Source organism: Amblyomma maculatum, chromosome 5, assembly GCF_055883805.1.
Source record: "Amblyomma maculatum isolate TAMU_Amacu chromosome 5, ASM5588380v1, whole genome shotgun sequence".
In the NCBI taxonomy this organism is placed as follows: domain Eukaryota; kingdom Metazoa; phylum Arthropoda; class Arachnida; order Ixodida; family Ixodidae; genus Amblyomma; species Amblyomma maculatum.
Window position 1 is genome coordinate 93,532,844 of NC_139348.1, and position 21,689 is coordinate 93,554,532.

The window sequence follows — 21,689 nt, forward strand, 5'->3', positions numbered from 1 at the left end:
CGCATACTTTGTGGCCAAAAATTACCGATGCCGGGAAACGCGCGCGTGAAGACGATGACGCGCCGTGCACTCAGGAGGAGGAAGCGTCCGCCACCCAATGCGAAGCGTGGTTAGACGTCGATAAGTTCCACCGTACCGGATGAGAACGAACAACTCGCTGCCACAGTGAGCATCACCTGCCCTATCGCCTGCCCTATGATGAGTGTTCCCAACCACAGCGATCTTCGCCTATCCCATCGCCTACCCAACGTTCGACCATGCCGGAGGAAGATTGTTCGAAGCCGCAGCTAGCATCGCCTGCAGCATCGCCCGATGAGCTTGCTCCAGAATAGAGGCCCGGTCCCAGCACGTCTCGTCAACTCGACACGGGATTTTACTCCGCAGAGGAGATCATCACGCATACAGAACACACAGACATGGTCAAGCGCGGCATCAATGCTAAGCCGGCAACGCAGCGTAAATTCGATCTCCCTGAAGTGAATCTGGCGCACACAGAGGAGGCAGAATCAGACACTAACTTTGTCGTGATGGACATGGCAGTGCTGAAGGAGCTTTTTGTGCAAGTGAAGTGTGGCAAGTGCGGGCTGTGTGCACTCGATCTGAACAAGTCCGACAAGCAGTACGGTCTAGCAGTGAAACTGGAGGTGATGTGCTCGGCGTGCAACTATCACTTGGCGCGTTTTTCAACACCGAGGGCTAAAGGACCTGCCAAGATCACATCCTTTGAGGTGAACATAAGGGCCATGAAAAGTATCCAGAGCATCGGAAAAGATGTTACGGCCCTCTCCGATTTCTGCGCCGGAATGAACCTGTCGCACAGAGGTCTCCACCACAAAACATTTCAAGCCCACCTAAGGAAAGTGGTCGAGGTTTGTGAGGACACTGCAGCAGCCTCTGAAGCTGCTAGTGTTCGTGTTGTCAAAGGAGTATATAAAGATCTTTATAAGCCTCCAAATAACATTGATGTTATCTTTGACGGCACCTGGATGACCAAAGGGCGCTCATCACATATTGGAGTGGGCTGCATCATCGAAATGTACACTGGTCTAGTGATTGATCATGTCCTTTCAAACTTTTGTGTTGGATGCACCATTGGTCCTAAACCTTCAGATGAAGGTTACGAAGACTGGCTTGGCAGAGCACGAGTGCCAGAAGAACATCGACTGCAATTCAGGGCAAATGAAACTTGAGGTAGCCCTGCTGATGTTCAATTGTTCGCTATCCAAATATGGGCTCCACTACACAACAATACTTTGTGATGAAGACAGCCGCATATTCATGCCTTGCAGGCAGAAAGCGTCTATGGGTTTGTCGCCATAGAAAAAAAAGGCTGCCTGAATCATATGCACAAGCTTATGGGCACTGCACTACGAAGCTTAGTGGAGAAAAAAAAGACCCAGGGCAAAACACTAGGAGGCAGAGGGAAATTGACTCAAGAAAAAGTTAAAGATCACCAACTACTACGGGCACGCCCTCTGCAGCCACACACGACGTGCCAGGAATGAAGAAGGCAATGCAAGCCAGTGGACAAAAGGCGATCAGCCGTCGCTCTTTGCTGTGCCAAAGGATGAGAACCAACGCAAGCAGTGGGAACGCAAGCTTCATCGAAAAGATAAGGTTTTGGACGAAACCTGCTTTGTGTATGACCTACATTTTGAGACAACATGCATTGTGAGGGACTTTATACACATCATTGACGGCAAAGAAGTTCGCATCCCCCGTGGAAAGCCGGAACTTTTACCCGATGCGGTGCAAACATTGCTGCCGAACGTGCCGAACTATCTGTCAAAGAAAACATCGCTACAAAGACCACCTAGAAAGAGGAAAAGCACAAGCACATACCCTAATGAAGCGAAAAGACCACAAGGTAATGATTCCGACATTAGCAAGGAATTGAGGTGTCTGGACATTGACACTGAGAGTAGCGTGTTGGCGAACAACCAAGACCCTTGTGAAGTTGACGAAGCATCTGTGCCAGACGATTTTTTTAGGCTGTATGTTCACTCAGAATACTGGAACTACCATCGCATACCTGATTACAGTGGGACTGTGTACTGCAAGCTAAGAATGGGCGAAAAGCAATGCAGAGTCAATGAGGGCCAGGCGCCGCATATAGTGCGCACCTTTGCGGCCACTTAGTAGAAATGGGAGGCAATGCCAGCCGTGAGGAAGGAAACAGACTGTACGAAGTGTCAACCTATACCGCCTATGTAAAGGAGCACTGTCCATTAACAGCATGCCGAAAAACAGCCTTACCAAAGGACTTCAAGCGCAGCTGACCCTACACGACGGCACATACTTCAGTAAACGATGCGCCGGAAAGGAGCCACCTGAAGGTATGCAGATTTCTTTCAAATTAATTATTGTAATTTTGCTTCGAACTTCACAATGTAATGCATGTACAATTCGATAACAAAGCCGACGTTGAGGTCATTTATTCTTCCTCTGTTTTGTTCTACCGTATAGTGCGGAATATAGGTCGAGGTTTTTTTTCTTCAAAAATATTACTAAAAGAACACCCCTCGACTTGTATACCGACCCTTAGCATAACCTGTATAGTCATCTGGCAACATGTGAGAGCACTAACCTTTTGGCATCCGCATTGTTATCGCCTCCATGCTGACCCACTCAATGCGTTGGCGCCGCAGTTATTTTACTTTTTTAACCGCAGTTGTACCGACACCATCTTCCCTTTTTGTGTTTCGTGACAGCAAGCAAAATGAGTACTGGTACCAGACGTCACTTCGTCGCCCTTCGTCGGCGCACGTCAATCTGCCAGAAGCTACCAGAAGCATACGAGAACAAGCCGGTGGAATTCCAGCGCTATATTATCCGTCTCCGGCAGTAGCATGGCTACATGCTGGGACAGATCGACAACGCTGATGAAACGCCGGTGTAGTTTGACATGCCGTCGTCCACCACAGTGTGCGAACGTGGCGCTAAGGAAGTGAAGCTTCTTTCAATGGGCACCGAGCATTCGCGCTTCACAGTGATGCTCGCATGCACTGCAGATGGCAGAAAGCTGCCTCCATATATCATCTTTAAAAGGAAGACACTTTCGAAAGGGTCTTTCCCGCGGGACGTTGTCATTCGTGTAAACGAAAAGGGCTATATGGACGAGGCCTTAATGTTGGATTGGTTGGTTGGTTTGTGGGGTTTAACGTCCCAAAGCAACTCAGGCTATGAGAGACGCCGTAGTGGAGGACTCCGGAAATTTCGACCACCTGGGGTTCTTTAACGGATTGGATCCGTACTGTGAGGAAACGGTGACCCAGCGCACTTCTGCGGCGTTCCAGCATGCTGGTACTGGATGCTTTTCGCGGGCACTTGACCGCAGGCGTAAAGCAGGCGCTCCGCGATGGGAAAACAAACCTCGCTGTCATTCCAGGGGGCATGACATCAACGCTCCAACAGCTGGACATCGTCCTGAACAAGCCGTTTAAAGACCGCGTCCGTGAACTTTACAATCAGTAGATGGCCGGCGACAACCCAAAAACACCAACCGGTCGGCTGCGCAGGCCGCCTCTCGCCACTGTGGCCACATGGGTGTCGCAGGCATGGCGCATGCTGCCCGACGATATGGTCGTGCGGGCATTCAAGAAATGCTGCATTAGCAACTCGCTGGACGGCACCAAGGATTACATGTTGTGGGACGCAGCCAGTGAGAAACAGTCATCTTCGGACAAGAGTTCAAACAGCTCTGAAGAATGAGCAGGCGAGGAGTCTGGTGGCACGTGAATAAAACATCAAGTTTTGTGCTTATAACTTTTATGTTGAGTTTTTTGCTTCAAGGTAAAAGGGTCGACCTATATTCCGCCTTAACCTATATTCCGCATTATACGATACTTCGCAGGACAGGCATGCGTATCCTGCCGCTACCTTAGAAAAGCCTTACTGACGCGGTGTTCAAGGATAAAGCAGTCAATTAAAAAGACTGTGCAAAGTACAACGCAAAAGCTGCATTAAGTGCGACAAAAGAACTGAAGGTTATTATCACGAATGAGTGACCTGAGAGATGAGCTCTGCAAGATGCAAGAGAAAAATGCTTCTAAGCCTGTGCAAGTGCTCAAGGCAGAGATCGCAGTCCTGGATCCTAAACAGCAAGAATGCGTGAGACAATGTTTCTCGGCAGCAAAAGAAAGAAAAAAAGCAGCAAGGGAAATGTGTACAGTAAAGTTTGGATTCTCAAATGCATATAAATGAAGATGAAAAGTGCCAGTTGTATGAACATCTCCGAAATCACAACATTTTTTGCCTGCCAAGCAAGAGTACACTAAAGCGCTATTTACGGGCTTACAAAACCACTTTTGGGTTCAGCCACAGTGTACTTAACAAACTGAAGAAAATAACTCGACGCATGGATAGCTTCAAACTTCGTGGCAACCTTTTGGTTGATGAAATCAAATTGTCTGAACACCTAAATGTGACAACATCTGGTCGTATTGAAGGATTCGTTCATCTGGGCCCGTTTACAACTGGTGGACAGAATGTTCCATCTGACCATGGGATGGTCGTAATGTTTGTGCCGTTTGCTGGCCGTGGGTCACAAGTTATTGGCACTTTTGCTACTAGTGGCCATGTCAAGGCTGAAATGCTAGCAAAAATTCTAATAGAAGCCACAATTGTTGCCGAGGCCAGTAGACTTCTGGTTGATTTCATTACATGTGATGGTGCATTATGTAATCGTCGTATGTGGAACCTATTGGGGGCGCAAAGAATGAAAAGATTACGCGCAGCCGAGAACACCCTGTGGACCCTTCTTGACAGCTGCTTTTCCTATCGGATTTTCCGCATCTACTAAATGCCTGAGGAACTCTCTACTCAAGGGTCCTCTGAACACTCCAAGTGGTATGGCAAGTACCCATCCTTGTATAATAGCACTTGTGCTAACAAGCCTTATGAAAGCTGCGGTATAGCTACTGCATTTTTTTACAGCTCAAATGCGGTATGTTAACTACTCCAGGTTTCCATCCAGCCTGTAAAAAAGGCCTTCAAGCTCGACTCGAGTCAGCTCACTCTAAAGGCAATGCTTGGCTTGACATCTGCGCACTTGGAACCTAATGGGTTTGAAAAAATGAGGGAGACACTTGCAATCCAGCTATTTGGAAATCGTGTTATCAATGGCCTACACTTCTACAGGAAGAAGTTGAATGGTCTTAGGGCAACATTGATGCAACAATATCCTTCTTCAGGTAAGCAAGCATTTTTTTAGAAACATCACAACCTATTTGTAATTGGATTGAAGGGCATTAAGATATTATCGCGAACCTTTCAAAACGCTGTTTGTTTGTTTTTAACTGTCGTCGGCATGTGGCCTTATCAGTGTGATTGTAGCGCGCAGATCATTTATATATGTATTCTCTATTCGACGGGTAAACGGGTATTCTCTGTTCGCTGACCAGCGAGTACGTTTGTAGCTATCGCCAACGCCGAGTAGATTTGCGAGCGCAAGTCAGCCCAATAAAGAGTTCATACGAGTGCTAGACCTACCTGCTAGTTCATATGTTGCCTGCGGCATTGTCACCACCACGTGACATTATATAGTACTGACAGCAATAGCATTTGTTGATGACTGCCGGACATATTAACCTCAATGTTCATTTCTAACTTTTCTGCATAACTGCGTTCTTGCTCCTATGCTTATTTAATGTATCATTGCGACAGCAATGTAATTTGGTTATTGTACCATGTGGTGTTCTATGTCTGCACTAAAGTTTGCTTTTCACTCTTTCAGAACTGTCAGCAGTCTCATAAGGATCATGACGTCTCGGTTTACGGGGCAAGCATTGCGTCCAGGCTTTAACAGTGTACAGCAAATCAAGGACTTCCTTCAGCTGTTATCACGCTGGTAAACACATGCAAATGGTGCAGGATTCATAAGTTTGTCAACAGCAGTTGGCTTTAAGGTCACACTTTCTGCCACCCTCGAACTATTGGACTTCCCGAGTACACACGGCTTTAAGTATTTAATGACATTGCGTTTGAGCCAGGATCCATTGGAGAACGTTTTCGGTATTGTTAGGTAGTCCTGTGGATCTAACGATCATCCTACACCAACCCAATTTTTGATTGTAGTGAACTGTCTTTTGTTTTACAATCTAGCGAGCATAGTGAGATCAGGCAACACCGACAGTAAAGAGCCATTCAGTTCCTAGTTGGACGCATATGATGCCAACACTGCAGAGGAAGACATTGACAAACTCATAGAGTCGGGCAATCTCTCATTGGCTGAAGGCAAACTAAGCCAAATATCTCCAGATCACAGCATTTATGTTATTGAAAACAGCGACTGTATCATATCAGTGCCGGTGCCCTTTGTTATCACCAGCTCATGTGAAACGTGCTGCACTGGCTCCTCCCTTCCTAACCCTGCCTTCTCTCCCCACGGTCCTATATATGCACGAGCCGTAATAAAGCTGGGGGTTGTTCCCTGACGGTGCCGTTCGTCATTCCGGTCGACTGCACGATACATGGTGTCAGAAGTGGGGTAGCCACCTTCGTCCGAGAGCAGCGGTGGCGGTTGCCGACTACAAGAGCAAGAATGGATAGTATCAGACCACCGGAACAACTGCGCATCCCCGGAGACGGCGGTAAGAGCTGGAGCATCTTCAAGCAGAAGTTTGAAATATTTTGGCAAGCAACGTCGTGCAGTGAAAAGCCAAGATCCAGTGCCGTGAAAACTGCACAGCTTCTCAGCTTTGCGGGTGAAGACGCGTTAGAAGTCTTCAATAACTTCACGTTTGCCACAGGGGAAAGCAAAGAGGACTTTGATACAGTGGTCGCAAAGTTCGAGTCGTACTGCGTCGAGCAGCAAGATGACGTTCACGAATGATACATATTTCGCACTCGCATTCAAGAAAAAGGGGAGTCCTTCGAGCAATTTCTTCGGCATCTTGAGAAACAAGCCAGGCATTGCAACTTTGGCACAATGGTCGACGACATGGTGCGCGATCAAATCGTTTTTGGTACAAACTCTCCCAAACTTCGGGAGAAAATACTAAGGGACAAAAAGTTGACGCTTGAAAAAGCTGTTGCTTTATGCAAGACGGCGGAGACTGCAACCCGTCAAAACGAAGTTTGGGACACAGGAAAAGAAGAGACGGACGTGGATGTCGTTTACTCGAGCACGCATACTTCAAAAGCCTCGAGACGTCCTCAACGAGACAGCCGGTGTACTTCGCTGCGGCCGAGTACACGCCCCTCGCCGTTGCGCAGCATATGGAAAGGCATGCTACTCGTGCCATGGGATGAACCACTTCGCGTCTTGCTGCAGAGCTGGGGGTGTAAATGAGATTCAGCAAGAAGACAGCTTCGAAGTGCTAACCGTCGCTGTTGGAATCGTCGACAGCAACCGCGAGTGGCGCATCAAGGCGAAGATGGGCAGCCGAGAAGTGGTGTTTAAAGTTGACACTGGCTCACAAGCTAACATCATACCCTTGTCTGTGTACCCCAAGTTACGTATGGCTGCATTGCAACCCAGTAATACCACACTCCGGTCTTATAACGGTGGGTTCATCAAGCATTGCGGCGTGGTTGCAACAAGCGTACTAGTTGGAGACAGAGAGGTGGCCGCCGACTTTTTTGTGGTAAGAAAGGACCACCAAGCCATTTTGGGACTTGAAACAAGCGAGCGATTGGGCCTGAACCAACGAGCGGTAGAGGCAGTCACGAACACAGCGGGAGGCGTAGCCCAGCAGTTTCCTGGACTGTTCAAGGGGACCAGATGCCTTCAGCGAAAACTCAGAATAACGCTCCGCAAGGACGCTGTACCCGTCGTACAGCCGGCGCGAAGAGTGCCACTGTCTCTTCAGCAACCGCTGCGTGCCGAACTGGACAGGCTGGAACAAGAGGGCATCGTATGGAAAATAAGCAACCCGACCGACTGGGTAAGCCCATTAGTCATTGTGCGCAAAAAAGACTGCAAGTTGAGAGTATGTCTTGACCCCAGGAAGATTAACGAGAGTCTGAAACGAGAGCACTACCAGATGCCTCGTCGAGAGGACATTGGGGCGGAGCTGGCAGGCGCGAAATTTTTCTCTCGTTTGGATGCGAATGCGGGGTTTCACCAAATTCCGCTCGATGAGGACTCGTTAAAAATATGAACTTTCGCGACGCCCTTCGGACGCTATTGTTTTCTACGCCTTTCGTTCGGCATTGCCTCAGCCAGCGAAGTGTTCCAGAAAGCCCTGAATGAGATATTTGATGGCCTCCCAGGCGTGCGAGTGTATGTCGACGATGTTCTAATTTGGGGTGCAACTAGGGCAGAGCATGACGAACGGCTGCATAACGTCCTAAGGGCGGCTGAAGGGGCAGGATTGACCTTTAACGAGGCAAAATGTCAGTTCGGTGTTGAAGAAATTGCATTCTTGGGCGATATTATTAGCAGCAGAGGCATAAGACCAAACCACACCCTCGTGAAGTGCCTTCTAGAAATGCCAAAACCGAAAGATAAACAAGCGGTGCAGAGAATGCTTGGCGTTGTGAACTACTTTAGCAAATACTTACCAGCACTAGCTCAGCAAACAACAGCGTTGCGGTCCCTTATCAAGCAGAATGCGCTGTTTGAGTGGACACTTAATCATGAGAAGGACTGGCAGGACATTTGCAAAGCATTGACCAAAGCACCTCTTCTGGCAATATTTGACCCAACTATGGAAACGAAAGTGACATCAGATGCATCACAAGCTGGCATAGGCTCAGCCCTGTTACAGCGTCATGGGGCTACCTTAAGAGCGGTAGCATATGCATCTCGAGTCCTGACAGAAGCCGAGCAACGATATTCACAAATTGAGAAAGAAGCACTTGCCCTTGTCTTTGGTTGCGAAAAATTCCATCATTTTGTGTATGGCCATCCGATATCTTTAGAAAGTGACCACCGGCCGCTGATGGATATCGCTGAGAAAGCAATTGGGGACATGCCGCCTAGAGTGCAGCGTTTCTTTTTGCGGCTTTTGAAGTACAACTACGTGTTATCGTATGTTCCTGGCAAACAGATGGAGCTCGCCGATATGCTGTCAAGGTCCTATCATCTGTTTTTGCAAAACTGGCCTGCCCGGAATGCAAGAAGACGTCGCTCACATTGGAAGAATGCTCGCGGCTTGGAATATCATGTGCATATGCTGTTCTGTGTGGTGTGTGCGGATATGCATATTCATTTCAATCGTCGAAAAAGGCTGGAAGTGCTATCGGGCAAGGGATATTCTGGAGCTGTAACGCTGAAAAAAGTGATGAACATGCCACCGCCGCCTTGGCATTCTGCCTACCAAAAGATATCTGCTAAGCTCTGTAAAGCGGCAGAGGCTGTTGCGTCTAACTCAATGATGAATGCTGCTGCTGAATTGCATTCTGTTGTGCAAAGTACTGAGTGTGGTGTGTCAGGTGATGGCACATGGCAAAGGCGCGGACATTCATCATTGAATGGCTGTGTGTCCTTGATATCCATTGATACTGGGAAAGTTATTGACGTAGAAGGCATGTCAAGTAAATGTAGGGCATGCTGTTCGAAGAGCAAGTTGAATCCCTCAAGCATTGAATATCTGGAGTGGAAGGCAAATCATACCCAGTGTCAAGCAAACTACACCGGTAGTGCTGGTGGTATGGAGGCAGTAGGGCTCTATCGTATGTTCGAGTGGTCAGAAAGAAGTCGTGGTTTGAAATATGTAGACTTCTATGGAGATGGCGACTCCAAGAGCCACGCGGCTATAAAGGACATATATGGCGCAAATAGCGTGCGCAAACTGGAGTGCATTGGGCACGTACAGAAGCGTGTAGGATGCCGACTACGAAAGTTGAAAAAAAAGTGTTCCTGGGCTTGGAGGCAAAGGAAAGTTAACGGATGTCCTCATCAACCGGCTGCAGAACTATTATGGTATTGCCATCAGAGCGAATGTGGGAGACCTGCAAGCCATGAAGCAAGCTGCATTAGCGAGCCTGTTTCACTGTAGTTCAACAGATGAAACACCAAGGCATGGTCTGTGCCCTCTTGGCACTGAGAGCTGGTATGGGTTTAACCGAAGGAATGCACTCTGTGGTGGATCCTACAAGCACAAGGGAGGCCTTTCCAATGAGGTGCTCAACAAAGTGAAGCCGGTGTATGCTGACCTTTGTAAGGATGATCTCTTAAAGAAGTGCCTCCATGGAAAAACCCAAAATGCCAACGAGAGTTTCAACAGTATGATTTGGCAACGGGTTCCCAAAGACGTCCACGTGAGCCTGCCCATCCTACTTTTGGTTTATACGATGCTGTGTGCCACTTCAATAATGGTAACAGAAGTACAGCAGATATTTTGAGGGAAGCAGGCATCGAACCTGGCCACCACACTCTCGCAGCATGTTGCACCAGTGACAAGTACCGTGTGAAGAAAGCCCAGCGTCAATCAACGGGTGAGGTGAAACATCTCCGCAATAAAAGACGGGCAGCAACAATAGCCAAAAGAGAGCTCGTGGCAGCTAAGGAGGGCCCTAGCTATGAACCTGGTGGATTTTAACTTTCTTGCGCTTGGTGATCTTGTTTCAACAAGGATTGAAAAACTTTAATCGTGTTTTTCACAAAACTTGATTTCTTGCACTTTCTTGTTGTGCAAACAGTTGTAGCTTTGAACTGAAGGAACATTTTTCAATAAAACTTTGCACGCTCGTTTCTCTATTAGGGGAGAGTCGGGAGGTCTGGGACGGTTGGAGGAGTGGGACACCTGGTGTATCTCTCTAGAAACTCGTTCAAAAAAGTTCTTCAAATAATCTCGAGGTGGCACTAGCATATGGATAGCCTGGGCGTAATGGCCGATTTCTGTGGCGTGTGGAAGTTGCTTCGATAAGAAATCGCCGAATTCAAGTGTCAAAAGTAAGTATCTGCTATTTCAGTCACAGCTTTATCATATTTAGAGAACGCGTAGGTCGCTAATATAAATTTTTGTCCAAGAAGGTGCATCTGTGCCGTGCCTCGTGCAGTAAAATGTTTGGGCCTAAGGAGAGAACTTTCGCCACGGAACGTTTCTTTGTTGGTGCAATGCTGCTTGGGAGGAATGGGACAGTTAAGGGGGAGACGGCTTCTGTGAGCAAAAAAATCGCGAAAAAATCGATTTTTCAGAACTAGAATTTTTGAAATCTCCACCTCTTTTTCTACTGGTTTATGAATTTTCAGAGCGCTGGAGTCAATATTTCGGTTGTAATACGATTAAAAAATAAATATCCGTGCACACTCGGGGCAGATATTGACGCGAAAACCACGCTCTTTCCTCGATGCGCAGTTGTCATTCCCCGGTAGTGACTGCCACCATCTTGGTCTCGTTTGAAAGAGCAGCTTTTCATCTTCAATTTCGCGCCATTGCTGCGCGTTTACGACTATTGGTTGTGGAGAAAAAAGGTGCCAAAAGAGAGTCTCGACGCGCGCTGCTATTCGTTAGTCGGTGCACGTGACTAAAACCTGTCACACGATTGGCTGACACGCTTTTCGTCGTCTGCTTCACGCCTGTGGCAAGCGTCAGTGGGCGCCATCTTGTCGGAGTATCGTCGCTGGTGCGTCTTGCAACGATGTCGGTGCCGAAGTTCCGAACGACGCACAAGTTCGGAAAAAAGAGGAAGAAATCGCTCATTGACAACTTCAAGAGCAAGAACTCCGCGGAAACTGCAAGCATCGCTGATGTGTCACCGGTTGCATCTAATCACAATGTGCTGACCGGGTTAGGCCTGACGTCAACGTCGGCGGCGGACGCAGAAGCTTCTGACAGCGGACGCGTTCGCCGCGACACACCGATGCTGCAACCTTCCGATATTGAAGCAATCGGAAGGAAAGCGCAGGCAAAACTTCAACTGATGGCATCGACTCCTGCAATGGAGCGCAAGGTAGCTTTTGTCGGCGGAACCGAAGACACCGCCGAAGATGCCGCAGCTGCCGAGCCGCTCGACGACGCGACCTTCACCGTTATCAGCTTGAGTTCCGTGAACGCGCTACTAGCGTGTGTGAAGTGTAAAGTGTGCGGCGGTGATGTCAACATCGGTAAATGTGGCAGCGAATATGGCCTTGCGGTGAAGTTGACGATTTCATGCGTGAATTGCGACGACATTAATTGTGGTTGGAGTTCACCGCGTGTGATCGGCGGACAAAAAAAGAATCCGTTCATTGTGAACATTCTTGCCGCGCGCGCGATGCAAGCAACCGGCAATCAGCGCGGTGCGCTAAATGATATATTCGCAGTGATGAATATATCTCATCGAGGTTTGCATACAAAAACGTGGCAGAAATATGTCAAGGAGAAGTTGACGCCCGCGGTGGACCGTGCAGCCAAAAAGATGACAGCAGACTGCGCACGATCCGTTCGGGAGGTGTACTCCGAGCTGAATTTCGGTCACCCCGGAAATATTGCAGTTTCGTTTGACGGCTCGTGGATGACACGCGGGCATTCATCTCACATCGGAATTGGAACTGTTATCGAGCTTTTCACCGGACTTGTGCTCGATTACGTCGTGCTGAGCAATTTTTGCGCCGCGTGTGAACGAGGCCCAAAAGAGGATGACCCGGCGTATCCGGCGTGGAAACAAGGCCACAAATGCCAGAAAAACACCACCAAGAAGGCTAGTGAAATGGAAGTCGAGGCTGCGCTTATTTTATTCCAGCGGTCCCTACAACAGCATAACCTCCGCTACACGACCATGCTCTCTGATGGGGACAGCCGAACCTTCCTTGCTTTGCAAGAAGGAAAAGTATATGGCTACATAGCAGTTACAAAGGAAGACTGCATAAACCATGTGCAGAAGCGCATGGGAACTGCTCTGCGCAATGTGATCACGAAACAGAGAGGTTCTGGTGGAGAATCCCTTGGTGGCAAAGGAAGGCTTACAGGAGATCTAATTTCCAAGTTGAGCTCCTACTATGCATGGGCTTTGAAGTCACACATTGGTGATGTGGAGGCCACACAGAAGGCTGTGATGGCCACCTACCATCATGTTACATCTAATGATGTAACCTACAATCACAGCTTCTGCCCACAGGCCCCGGGTCTTGGTGTAAGCAGAATGCTGCAGAGGCCAGAGGTGAGACCATGCCGCATCACCGACACAACCTGCCTCTTCATGTTTGTGAAGCTTTGTGCCAGTCTATGAAAGGCTTTCTGACAAGAGGCTTCTGGAGCACGTACAACGAGGCAAAACCCAGAACGATAATGAATGTTTGCATTCAATGATTTGGGCACTGGCACGTAAGGAACGCCATGCTTCACTCTTCACGGTCCAGGCCGCTGTGGCTGAGGCTGTGATGAAGTTTAATGCAGGGAGTGAAAGAACTGCAAAAAACATTCTGAAAGAGCTGCACCTGACTGCCAGCCCCCAGACAACAAAACGCATGCAGGAGAAAACAAGCAAAGGAAGAGTGCATGTGCACAGAAGCACAAGTCCTCAGAAAATGTGCAGTGCACTCTAAAAAAACGCCATTTAAATGCTAATAAGCAGTCTGACTACATTCCAGGAGGCTATTAGTAACTTTCCAAGGTGGCTGGATGGATAATTTAGTACTTTTCCTCAATAAACATCACTCTGCTTGTTTTTCTCATTTTTCTCAGAACGCAAATTTTGGACTCAGAGTGACTTTCAAAGTAGCATATCTCAGCATCTATAGCTGAGAGGACCACAATTCTTTTTTTAGCATGTAGCTAGGTTACCCAAGCATGCAATGTTGGGAGCAGATTTTTAAATTAAGGCTCATAAATATTTTTAATGATCTAGTTCTTAATTTCATATTAGTCACAATTTTTTGCACAAATTTCATTCTGATGTAAAATCAGTAATAATGGTAAAATTAGAAAACTGTTTCCAACAATGCGTTGCATTTTCTTTCTAGAGTCTACCCATGTGCAATTTGTGAGCTTTTATTGTTTACTTTTCTGTCTATTGTTCTTGTGAACAATAGGGGGCTAATTAATTGTACCTTGAGAACCAATTGTCCTATCAAAAAACTAATCACATTTTTGAAATCAGCATGAGAAATTAGATAAGGATATGCAATTTCATTGAGTTTGGCGAAGAAATAAAAAAAATTTCTCCAGAAGCAGTCTCCCCCCTTAAGATGAGGGAGGAACGGGACGCTGTCCCATTCCTCCCGGCAATACGACTAGTGCTGTGGCTAGCGACTCTGCTGCAAGGCTCAGCCGCATTAGCCTAAAAAAAGAGTTATTTTTGTTTATTTCATGTTTTGAGGTAATATTTATTTGGTGCCATCAAAATGGCATGAGATTGAAGATATGCTGGTTAGATGAAAATTCACGCTAGGGCACTCCAAATGGGGAAATAAAAACGCAATTTGAAACGTGAGCCTCCTGAGAGAAGGGCATAACTAGTTGGCTACAGCTATAGTGCTGTTTAATGCACGCAACGAATTAGACAAAGCCGACATTTTTGAGCTTTGTGAGGGTGCTTGTTTACATTTGCATGCTATTGTTCCATTTGAATTTTCAGGAAGATGCCAAGGGTATACAAGAAAAAGCATCCCGAGAGGGTTCGAACGACGAACAGCTTGATGCTGGATGCTGTGAGATTAGTTTGCGAAGAAAAAAAAAGTATAAGGGCCGTAGCAGAAGCTCTTAAAATCTCAAAATCAGCCCTTGGTCGAGCAGTACAGAAGTACAAGGGTTGTAGTGCGAGAGACAGTATTTTGTTCAACTCCAACTTGGTCTGCGGTATGGTCTTCACAGGAGAAGATGAAGTACTTTTGAAAGAATATTTGCTGAAGGCAAGCAAGATGCACTATGGACTAACAAGAATGCAAGTTCGTTCCCTGGCATACCAGTTTGCAACAGCATTAGGTCGGAAGTGCCCATCATCATGGGAAGTCAACAAGTTAGCTGGAAGAGACTGGTTTCTGGGCTTTATGGACCGTCATCCTGAACTGTCACTTCGATCGCCGGAAGCCACCAGTCTTGGCCGGGCAACGAGCTTCAACAAGCACAACGTCGATGCTTTCCTTTCTAATCTGAAAGGCGTCTACGACCGACACAAGCTAACTCCAGACCGCATCTACAACTGTGACGAAACAGGCTTCACAACTGCCCACAATCCTCCAGATTATCGCAGCAAGAGGAGAGAAACAAATTGGCCAGGTCACATCTGCAGAACGCGGTGAACTGGTGACCGTCTTATGCACCGTCAATGCCATAGGAAATGCTCTGCCACCGGTATTCATTTTTCCACGAGTGAGATTTAAAGATTTTTTCCTGAAGGGCGCCCCAGCCGGAAGTCTTGGATTGGCAAGCAGGTGAGGATGGATGTCCGGCGAGCTGTTTGTACTGGCATTACAGCACATTGTGACACATACAAAGTGCTCGAAGGAAGAACCTATTCTTCTAATCCTTGACAATCACGAAAGCCATGTCAACATCAACACCATCAACAAGGCCAAAGAAAGTGGCATCATTCTGCTGACCTTTCCTCCACACTGTAGCCACCGCTTGCAGCCACTTGATGTATCTGTGTATAGACCATTCAAATCTCGCTACAACGCTGCATACAATGACTGGCTTATAAATAATCCAGGGAAGGCCATCTCCATATACAACGTTAGAGAACTAGTGGGATCCGCCTACGTATCAACGGTAACACAAAAGAATATAATCTCGGGTTTCCACAAAACAGGTATTTGGCCTTTCAATAGCGAGCCCTTCACTGAGGACGACTACATGATGTCTTCAGTGACTGACAGACCTGAAGCTTCCCCTAGCGGAGTGCTGTCACCACAGCCAGCTACCGCAATATGTGAAATGGATGGATCAAGCCTTCAAGGAAAAGTTCTGAACTCGGAGACTGACACTAACGCAGCTCGAAACATCCTCAGAGATGTCTTCACGCCCACGGCCAATGAAGGTGCATCGACGTCAGCTCCTTCTTCCAGTCGAATTATTCCAAGCGACCTCAGGCCCTATCCAAAGGCTGCGCCAAGCAAGTCAGGGCAAAAAGGAAGGAAGAAGGGTAGCACCAAAGTGCTTACAGATACCCCAGAGAAACGTGCCATTGAACAAGCAACTGCGGAGAGGTTTGCACGGCGGAGTCTGAAAAAAAGAGCACCAAAGGCAGCTAAGATTGCTGCCACTACTCGTCCAAAAATGAAACGGCGTCGTCAAATGGATATAAGCTCTTCGAGTGACGAAGAAACTGTTGCCGTTGCCTTTGACGATTCGGGCAGTGACATGTCAAGTGTCGATGATGAGAGGCACGAAATTTCTGAGGTCGAATGGCCGAATGAAGGTTTTAGAGTGGAAAAAGGTGAATTTGTCCTCGTCAGGTTCTGTGAAAAAAAAATCTGTCGTCTATTACGCGGGCAGAGTCGAGAGCTGTGAGAAGTTGGACGTCAGTGTCCGGTTTCTTCGAAAGAAAGATGAGAGCTCCCAGTTTTACTTTCCTCTTCACGAAGATAGAGCAACTGTACCAATCACCGACATTGTTATGAAACTGCCGGTGCCGACTACTGTCGGGGCAACAAAGCGCCTGCAGTCCTGCTTCAAGTTTGAAGTCGAACTATCAGCTTATAATGTTCGGTAATGAAGTTGTCACTACAGCATTACACATGTCCCATTCCTCCCAAGTGGTGTCCCACTCCACCCTAAGGCGGGGGTGGAATGGGACAGATTTTGGTGGTTGTAAATTGTTTTTTTAAAGCTGCCGTTGAAGAGGTAGCAAACATTGCTTCCCAGAATTTGTGCAACAAGTTTTGCTTTATATTTTAAATTATAAAACATCTGTTTGTATTCAAAATAAAAAAAGCTAAAAATATATTTGTGAAAAGTGTCCCATTCTTCCCGACTCTCCCCTACTAACCTGTGCAATGAACTAGGATGAATGAAATCGAATGGTAAGTTTTGATGTAATCATGTTTTATGCCAAGGAATGCAAACAAAAATGACAAATTTGTTCGTTTTCTTTGGAATTTTTTGTATAACATGATTTCCAATTATCTGATGGCAAAGATCCTAGTTAGTTGCACAGCCTGGTTATTTGGCTAACTCTGTGCGAAAAAGTTTAGAATTTCTGCACTCCATTGGCTAGTTATGAATGTTTGCGTAACAGCCATGTTTGGACCATTTTTTGTCAATAACGAATTCTAGCATCAATTTTTAAACTCTTTTTTTGCTTTTGAATATCATATAAAACGATGCTTTACAAGGTCAGTGTGAAATAAAAATTTAAAGGTCAAATTTTAAAAAATTTTCAAAAAGGTGGTGACATACCTTAACGGGGCCACTCGTCCGCACAACCGCGCTATCGGCTGTTGGCTACTACTACATCTAATTCTCTTGATTCGCCGACAATATCTGTGTACAGATTCACCTATTTGTAGGACCTGTTTTTAAAGACAGAGCTTTGTTTGTTTCTCCGATGATTCTATGCAGAGCGCACAGCCACGGCGCGGAGTGCCGCCTTTCATACAGCCCATGCTCTGGTAGCGCTATCTGGTATCGTCGACACAAGCCGCCTCACCGGTGGCTGCTCCCTGAACCCACTACCCAATATTCTAGAGCACTGTAGTGTTGCTCGAAACCGTTCAGAGGGCACGACGAGAGATCTTAAATCCAGTGATCGCAAAAATGGTAAAAGATGAACAGAATGCATGAAGTACAAAGGCAGCCAACAACTACAGCAAAGAGCAGGAGCAGACAATGGGGGGAGGTAGCCGGCGGAGACTGCCGCATCAGCGGGCGCAGCAGCCAATAGGTGCTGTCCAAGTTTTGGCGGACAGTTCGTCACGGCGAGGATTTGTCACGTGAATTTTGACTTCCAGATCGTTTTTTGTGGTTTGGTTTCTGCTGGCATTATTTATTTATTTATTGTTATTTATTGATACTGCAATCCCAGTGTTGGGATTTTAGCAAGGTGGGAATACAAACTATGTAGTTTAACAAAACAGGCAAAAATAATAATTACAGTGCAAGTTGAAGCTCTTCTGAACAATTAATAATAAAACCAAACATATACAACACAGCAGTGAAATAACAAAAGCAATTAAAAGAAACTAGGTTATATGTTGCGAGAACAACGTCAGTGATGGCTGCAGCACTTCATTGTTAGTGAGGTTATTTCAATCGGAAATAGTTCGTGGAAGGAATGAGTATTTAAAGCAGTTATTTCTAACGCGAAAAGGAGTTAAAGTTAGCTGGTGTCGTTGTCGGGTTGCGTATCCGGACGAAAAAACAAGCAAATCGGTGAGTTCTGATCTGTAGTGTCTTTTAATTAATTGGTACAGAAATTTAAGTCGTGCACAACGATTTCACTCAGTTATTGTTGGAAGGCCAGCTTGAATTAAAAGGTGTGTTACTGATGTACGCCGGTAATTGTTATATATGTATCGTGCCGCCCTCTTTTGAACTTTCTCTAATTTATTCATGTTAGTTTGCGTGAATGGGTCCCAAATGATTGAAGCATAATCTAAGGTAGGCAGAACACAATAGATCTGTAAGCAAGCAGGCGTACAGATGGGGTAGACAACCGCAATGCCTGTCTCAAGAAAAAGTGTTTACGGAAAGCGTTACACGTTATGAGATCAACATGTTTATTCCAACTAAGATTGTTACTGACCCAGAGCCCTAGATATTTATATTCTGCCACTTCAGTTAGTGTCATGCCGTTAATACAATAATCGAAGGGTAAGACTCTTTTTGTGAGTGAGTCTCATTAGTACAGTTTTTTCAAAGTTAATGGACATTGCTTGCAGGCATGCGGTTTCGGCCTTTGTTCTCTTGATATTTGCGCTCAATGTGGTGGGAATGTGGTGTTGTGCTCGACTTCCAACTAGGGCAACTCAACTAGAATGCGATACAAGATGTTCTGAGTGTCACCGAGTTGTGAACGACGAAAACTATTTGGTCGTTGCGATCCGCTGGCTCACCATTGACGGCGAGCTAGACATGGAACACGAGGCTTTATTTTCAGCCATGAATGACATTTTCTCCGCGATGGGCTTGTCTGGCCGAGGTCTCCACAACAGACATTTCAGCGGCATTTAAAAAAAACTTTGAACCAGAGTACGACACGTGCAGCTCAGGCTGTTATGGTGCGGTGCGCAGAAAAAGCGGTTGCAGTCTATGAAAACTTGTGTTTTGGACACAAAGGAAACATTGCTGTTTGCTTTGATGGCACCTGGATGACGTGAAGCCATTCTTCGCATATAGGAGTAGGTGCAGTGGCGGAGCTATTTACCGGCTACATCCTGGACTTGTCGTGCTTTCAAACTTTTGTTTGGGCTGTGAAATCGGACCCAAACCTGACTCTGATGAGTGTGCTGGATGGAGGGAATCCCATCAGTGCCAGAAGAACACTGATTGCAAATCTGGCCAAATGGAAGTTGCGGCTGGATTGATCTTGTTCCAGCGGTCTTTAGAACGCAACAAAGTAAAATACACAACCATGCTGTGTGACGGTGACAGCCGCACTTTTAATGCTATAAAGAATGCAAAGGTGTATGGCTTCGTGGATGTGTAGAAAGGAGACTGCATCAATCATGTACAAAAACGAATGGGTGCAGCACTTCGAAACCTGCTCCAGAAGCACAAAAGTGAAGGCATGCGGGGACTTGGCGGGAAGCGGAGGCTCACAGCAGACCTCATCAACAAGCTGAGTGCCTATTATATTCGAGCACTCACGTCTCACTGTGGTGATGTTGACGCCATGCAGAGAGCGGTAATGCCAACTTACCACCATGTCACGTCAACTGACAGCTGCTCTGACCACAGCCTGTGCCCAAGTGGCAAGGATTCTTGGTGCCGTCATAATGCGGCAACAACAAAAGGTGAGCCACAACCAAGGCACAAGTATAACTTGCCAGCGGATGTGGCAAAGGCACTTTTGCCTGTGTACGGGCGCCTAGCAGATGGAAAGCTGCTGGGGAGGTGGAAGCCAGGGAGAACACAAAACTCCAATTTATTCGTTTCACTCTGTCATCTGGAGCATAATTTCAAAAGAGCAGCATTTCTTCCTTTTTGCTATAGAGGCAGCCGTTGTAGAAGCAGTGCTACGCTTCAATACTGGAACTGAATATGCAGCAACAACCATTCAAGAAATGAATGTGAATATAACAGACTCCGGCTCAAAAAGAGCCAAAGAAAAAGACTTGCGTCGCACCACTGCTTCCTGGAAGAAACGGGAATTATCACTGGGCCTCCGGATGATGGCAAAAAAGAAGCACAAGTTGAGGATGCACCCAGATTATTCTCCAGGTGCATTCTAGTGATTTGAGGAGCTTTTGTTGTCATAAAGGCACTTGAAATCGTTTTTCTTCATTTTCTCAAAACTACAATTTTGACACACTAGCAGTTTTGGAGTGAACATATTTTTGCTTGTAGTTGTGCTAGCGTAGTAATTTTTTTTACCTGTAAACAGGAACTCTTACTCTCTGTAGTAAGACTAATTTCGCTGCACATATTGGTTAGTAATATTTTTAAAAAAGATACTTTGTATAAGGTAGGCGCGGGAACTTTTGTTGCTCTGACTCCCTCGGCCAGTGCAGTATAAACCGATAAACTTTGTAAAGGCTGAAAAAGAAGTGCACTAGTCCTGCTGGCATTTGCATGCTTTCAGCTCTCTGCCGTCGCAGCTACAACTTGTGCGACAGTCCGCTCCTCTGTATCGCTAAACTAAAGCTGCCGGCAGTCTAATTATTCCGGCTTCTGCTAGTGAAATACCTCCAAAGAATGTTTACTCTAGTATATTACATATAGAGATATATGTAGCGACTGCAGTAACATCAACGAAAAATGAACTTTCGCCAAATGAATGAAGCATGCTAAACTTCAGCGCGAACAGACGACACATGTTGTAATGGTTGCACTTGCAATGATTTTTCACCTGTTTTCTTCAAATATGAAACATTAAATGGGGTCATAACATGTGTGCAGATCATTATGACCTTTGCTACGACTTCATTCGCGCTTATAAAACACGTGAAAAGTCGAATTTAAGCTTGTTGATGCAGAGTTTCAAGCACAGCGCAGCAGACACGTGTCTCGCCGACCGACCCGGAAGTCAGAATTACCCAGCGTGCTTGCGGCTTGTTCAGCATTCAGATTGGACATCGCCTATAGCAGTCGCCCGATCCCCCGCGTTCTCGCGGAGTGCGCACTTTGCCGAATCGCAGCATTGAATTCGAGCGCGGGAAACTCGAAAGCTGCCGCGAGGCTTCCAATTGGAAGCAGGCGACGCCTTGACCGCGCCGCTGTCGCCGCCGCCGAGGGTGGCAGAAGAAAGCGCAAGAATCCACAAACAAAACAAGACCAAGATGGAGGCGCTCAGTTCGGCGGCAGAGGAAAGACGCGTGCACAAAGTTTGCGAATTTTCGGCGCTTGCTCGCTGCTGCCACCGCTTGTCATATTATTAATTTCGAATATTTCTACTCAGAGTTGGGCATTGATAATTACAGAAAAGGTAGCTTGTAAGACATACTACCGGAATATATATTCTTCCAAAAATCAACTGTTTCGCAATTTTTCGGTTTTCAAAGGTCGCGTCCCCCCTTAACGTGCACTGATATCATCGCACAGCACTAGGACGCCTAGCTTTGCGCCTCCATCGAAACGCAGCCGCCGGCGGTTTGGATTCGATCCCGCATCCTTGAGCACAGTGGTCGATCACAGCATCACAACACCACACCAGCGGGTAAGACAGAAAAGAACAGATTGAACCTATTTCCCTCACATTGAAGTGCCAACGCCAGGAATTCA

At 46.6% G+C, this 21,689-nt stretch overlaps 6 pseudogenes; all 6 read left to right on the forward strand.

Annotated features, from left to right (window-relative positions):
• Positions 1-416: 416 nt before the first annotated feature.
• LOC146188718 (uncharacterized) lies at positions 417-3,474 on the forward strand (annotated as a pseudogene).
• LOC146188719 (uncharacterized) lies at positions 3,475-6,832 on the forward strand (annotated as a pseudogene).
• Positions 6,833-7,247: 415 nt separating this feature from the next.
• Positions 7,248-10,487, forward strand: LOC146188720 (uncharacterized; annotated as a pseudogene).
• A 1,039-nt stretch (positions 10,488-11,526) lies between these two features.
• On the forward strand, positions 11,527-13,615 carry LOC146188721 (uncharacterized; annotated as a pseudogene).
• An 834-nt stretch (positions 13,616-14,449) lies between these two features.
• On the forward strand, positions 14,450-15,245 carry LOC146188722 (uncharacterized; annotated as a pseudogene).
• Positions 15,180-16,572, forward strand: LOC146188723 (uncharacterized; annotated as a pseudogene).
• The last annotated feature ends 5,117 nt before the right edge of the window (positions 16,573-21,689 follow it).